The sequence below is a fragment of the Mixophyes fleayi genome, chromosome 2 (genome assembly GCF_038048845.1).
Source record: "Mixophyes fleayi isolate aMixFle1 chromosome 2, aMixFle1.hap1, whole genome shotgun sequence".
Classification (NCBI taxonomy): Eukaryota; Metazoa; Chordata; class Amphibia; order Anura; family Limnodynastidae; genus Mixophyes; species Mixophyes fleayi.
The window spans coordinates 304,821,033-304,827,028 of NC_134403.1; positions in this window are offsets into that span (position 1 = coordinate 304,821,033).

Here is a 5,996-nt window from a genome sequence, read left to right on the forward strand (position 1 = left end):
TTGTATTTTGGATTCTTAGTGGAGTTCTTGGAATACCGAGACTGCATCCGATTAGTAGCACTATAGAGGGTGGGGTTTTACTATTAGTTTTGCTTATTTTTCCACTTGTCCACTTCTTACAAGCAGCACACATATGTCTCATAATAGGGAAGGAAGAATAGATATAATAGAAACAGTCTTTAATAACATGATAGATTATATAGATCTGATGGATGAGAACTTAAAGGGAGCAATGTCTAAATTTGAATGAACATTAATAAAAGAAAGTAATATCTGGTGGGAGACAGTGACTCTCGAGAGGTATCTAGCAGATCAAATTATCTCTCTGTGATTGAGGATAAATAAAATGGAAACCCAATGAATTTATAACAGAACGGTATAACATTTTAGATGTATGCAGTTTTTCCTTATTGAATTTCATAATTAGAGAAAGAACAAAAGAAACATTAAGAACATTGGTGTCTCCATTTTCTGATTTTGAAGAATATAGAGAGATGGATGAGGGGATTATTCAAAAATTAAATACAAACTAGAAAGAAATTTCAGAGAAAACCAAAAAAAATAATAGAGACAAAATAGATTTTTCAACAGGCACTCAGTATGTTAAATCTAGGAAGGAAGATAATTTGCTGAACCACTATGATTCAGCAAAATTAGTACACCTTAATTTAATCAAAAGATACAATACAGAATAAGGAATCAAACAGCAAAGAAATCCCTGGCACTATAGGAGAAACATATTTGGAAACCAAAACAGTATAAAAGAAAAGGAATACTCACTTGAAACAAATAGGACCGAACACTAAAGAGGGAAAAATAATTAAATAGAAATGTAAAATACATAACTCCAGATGACCATTGGAAACAGGCTAAGCATAAGAAATCTAGACAAGGAAATTTGTATAATGAAAGAAGAGAGAGAGAATGGGTACAGTATTCTTACATACAACAGGTATGAGAGTTTGGATCAACAAACACATTTTATTTAGGAAAATTAAGTGTAGAAATTGGCATTATAGCAAAAAGAGGGTAAAGAGGGGTGGAAAAAATAGATGTTTTCAACAGCCAAATAAACAATCTCCTAAGTAACCAACAAATAATGGCATGCCAGTTAACTAAAATAGAATTGAAAGTGATACTAAAATCTATACTTAAGTAAATATACACTTAGACAGAAAGAGAATGAACTACTAAAAAAAGATTAAAATTTGCTATCTCCAATCAGCTTGTAAATTCAGGTCTATTTGTAGACTTGCAAAAGTTTATTAGACATATGTAATTGGAAAAAGTTTTTTGCAAACCTAACTGGAATAATCATAAGAAAGTAAGAACATACAATGATAACCATGATGATTATTATTATTATTATTATTATTATTATTATTATTATTATTATTTTGTTTAAATATAGATTTTATCTTACTCATATGAAAGGATTCTTGGTAGACACTTTCGATAGACTGGTTAAGGAGGATTTGAATAAAATGAATGTTAAATCCAAATCTATGCCCAATTTAAGTAAGAGTGAAAGAGTGGCTATAAAAACTTTAATATCCAATAGAAATAGCATTATTAAAGCAGCTCATAAAGGGGTACTATCATTGATGTTGATGATATGGAGGTTTCTAGACAAATTGGAGATAAATAGACATCTGAAATTCTTAAGGTCAACCTCACCAAATTATTGAAATTAATCTTAAAGCTTTATTACATAAACATGTGGAGTAATTTCAGTTAAAGAAAAGAATGAATGATAATAAATAAACCATCTATACCAGTATTATACATAATGCCAAAGGCCCATAAGAGTCAGAATTAGCCTCCAAGTAGACCTATAGTAGCAGGTACTCAAACCTGTCACATTTGTAGATCGTCATCTCCAACCCCTCATGAAAGAAATATAAGATTTTTTAAAAGACATGATGGATATATAAAACAAATTAAAACATATTGAATGGAGTGAGGATTACATTATAATTACTGACGATATCTTGTCTCCATATACCACAATTAAACATAATAAAGGTTGAGAGACAGTATAATATTTTTTGGATAAATCCTCAATGAAGGAAGAATTTAAACAATTCATTATAGAAGGTATAGATTTTATTTTACACAAAGATTTTTTCTTGTATAGCAACAATTTGTATAAACAGCAGACAAAAAGGAAAATGAGAAGCGCCAAACCTTGTAGCGATAGGCATTTTAGTGTCACTATAACTGTTGTCGGCTTTGCGGTCATCGAAATGACGTTCTCCACCCTTTAAAGCAGAGCTTCTAATTAAAGTAGGCTGTTTCACTGCAGGTGGATTATGCTGGATGCATGTAATCATGTTGATTTTAAAGAGAGACTGTGTCTTTAGATGCTAAATCCGTTTTTGTGTAAATGGAATAACAGAGCTTTATCTGTATACATTATTAAAAAGGCATAAATTAGTGAATATTACATTGTAATATGGGTTATACATATGTAAGCTCTACGATGAAATTATTTTCATTGGGCATTAGAACAGAAGCAGACATGGATCCTCCCCAGCTTGAAAAAGACAATCTTGTTGAAACAAGTTGTGCGATAGAAAGTGTTTGGATACCCTGACCAAGCAAAGAAAATAATCTTTTATCTGAACACTATCTTGTTGTTTTCACGTGACTTTAACATCATAACTGCAATATAACAGAATATGTGAGATTAGCTGCTTCTTTTTGGTAGGAAACTTCCATCACTTGTGAGGATAAATAAATATTCATGCCTTTTTTGGATATTTTGTGTCTGAGAGAAATTATACAAACATTAAAGAACATCAACAGGACACAGAGAAAGTTTTATTTAAAATGTTTCATGATTCAATTAAATGTAAGCATAATACTTTACTGTCTTAAATATATTGAACTTTTATACATTATTAAAGATTGTTAAGTTGGGATATTAATATATGATCATCATCATTTATTTATATAGTGCCCCTAATTCTGCAGCGCTGTACAGAGAACTCATTCACATCAGTCCCTGCCCCATTGGAGCTTACAGTCTAAATTCCCCAATATAGATACACACTCCCACACAGGCAGATAGACAGAGAGAGACTAGGGTCAATTTTGATAGCAGATCCGCTGGTAAATTTCCCTAATTCGCTCTATGGGTATTATACTCACATTCTATGCAGAAATAAAGGTTTTATGAGAATTTCCTTCACAAATGAATCAAGAAGTTGTGGGACCCTGTGAGATATTGACAGTTCTTCCTTTCTCCGATTGCTTTACTATAATGTAACTCAAAAGCAACAAATAAGAAACAACAGAATAATCCTCTAGTGCAATATGATTTTATTGTAAAACATGCATCAATACAATTGCAAACACAACTTGTATTAAAGAAATTAAATATTCATTTAAAAAACCCCAGAGGTATAGTAAATTTCTTACCTGGAATTGAACTTGATTCGGCGTGTAAACAAAGCCTGTATATGACACAATTCTCTGCAACAGTCCAAAGTATTCACCCTTGGTCTGCTGGTATTTGAACTTCTCTATCCCAATGGGGAGTGAGAGTATAATATATATGCAGAATAAACATTGTATAATAAGATAATGCAAATATATGGACCTCCTTCTACTCCACTAAATCAGTTACAAACTGGTAAAAGGATTGTCATAGCAACCTGACTAGCCCTTTCTATTGGCTATCTCCCCACTCTTAACCAAAGTGTCTTCTTTTACTTATGTCGCAGTAATCCATCACCTCTAACCCAGTGCAAGCTACATATGTGATATAACAATACAAACCACCCACATTTATTCAAACATTTCAGAATTCTAATTCTGAATAATAAAATATACAATGATAAATACCAACCTAACACATGTTGGAATGATATTTCTGTTTCAGCATACTGCACTTAGGCATCATAAGGCATTATGAGCTGCTGTGTCGATAATTATCACTCAAATTGATTAACTATATTCCCCAAATCCATTACAGCTCTTGATAATTTATTCTGAAAGGACCCACGAGATATCACAGTGGCATTACTGAGTTGGCAGAGCTTGGTCACTGCACTACAGACAAAAATGTTAAGTGCAAAGGAGAGAGGGAAGTAAAAGTGCCTGGCTCCTACACACTCAGGAACCCTCCTTTGAAAGAGAGGATATCCCTCTTTCAAATGATGTAGCCCCCTAGTAGTTATTGTTTAGTGATAACATGTGTTCACCAGATAATAACCCCCTACACTACAGAAAACATTAAGAAGCCCAGGATGGGGCTCCATGACACTATAAGGACCCCTCATTTGAAAGAGGATACTTTAGTAGTTGATCACCAGACAATAACACCATACACTACAAAAAAAAAGAGTTAAGAAGTCCAGGCATGGGGAAGTACTAATGTCCAGATAGCCCCCATCCTGGCTTCAATAAACACAGGGGTACCCTGAGTGATGTGGTAGATTGTCTATTTCTAAAAATCAGCTACTCATATTATCACTACACATTTTATGCATTTCATTCAAGACCGTGCAAACTAGCAAAAAAAATTTCTTGCATTATCATTTTCAAGTGCAGATTTTATTATGAAAACCTATGTGTAGCTTTTTGTTTTTTGGGAGAGGTTGATTGATGCAGATGCAGGAACAACAAATTATTTCTTGGTGTTGTTTAGAAAAAAAAACACATTTTCCCTTAGTTCACATTCTTGAAATTTCAATGAAAGAAAGACACAACACAAACTAGATTTTCTTTGCTGTGACAGGATGTGTAAGCAAACTACTGGTATTGTCTAAAAATTAATCTGGAACAAAGTATAATTTGAGTGGGTTGTGCATTCAGAAATTACTGATATCAATATTGGAATGTGACCAACGCAAAAAGTTTAAATAGGCTTGTCACGAACACGGTCCCAGCTGCCGTGACTTTGGGGTGTTTGCTGTATGAGGTCACACACGATTTCAGCCCGCAGTCTCTCTCACCTATCACACAGATTCTAGACCTACGGAATCGCCCCCAAACACAGCGCTCTCACACCCCCAGACACTTCAGCCACCACCTATTGGGTACGGGCAATAGGACCCCAATATACTGTCCCACACAGGCTTCTAGTTCCACAAACTAGCAAGACTCACACCAGCACACACAGGGTTAACTCCACACCTCCAGACTGTTACACAAATGTAAATACAAGCACACACAGCTTGTTAATCAAATGTATCAACAAATCACACACAGGGTAACATGGACGAGCAATCTCTTCTAAACAGGCTATGGATTCTTTAGAGTATCAAGGACGCAGGCTATGTTAGCACATGGCCTCCTTGAGCCAGACCACATGCTGAGTGGTACCTAAAAGTCTATTCAAGTGTCACAAATAGTCTAGATCTTATCCCGGGAGTCCTTTGAACTGCCCCCAGGTGACACTTCTATCTGTTCACACTGGGGTGTGCAAAGCCATCAAACACAATTACATCAGACTCTGCGTCTTTAACTGTTACACTAACCTACCAATGGATTCATTTGATACAACCTATTTACACTGCAGTTATGAATTATCCCTTATAAATAATGTTGAAGTCGTATAATTGGATGAACGAAAGTATATTGGTTTAATGTTGGTTTGCCGTGCGTATTGCGAAGCGTACGCCACGTGTTACGTGACGTGGTGCGTTCGCACGGTAAAATACGCACGCACACACTCGCATTACAACAGTTAGTTATTTATATAATTTCATATTGGTTCTGTTACACTGTAATTCAGGAGCAGATAGTATTCGGTTTATTATTAGTCTATATGTATATATATATATATATAGAAATATATATATATATATATATATATATATATATGTTGATTATATGTACATTGTAGTGTTATTAAAGGTTTAGGTAATAGGAAAGGTGTCATGCCTGATATCATATTGAAGCCCTAATCATCAGCAGCTGTCCGGTGCAGTCGGCGAAGAGATCGCACATTGCATACTTTAGTTATTGATATTAGAGAATAAAACCTT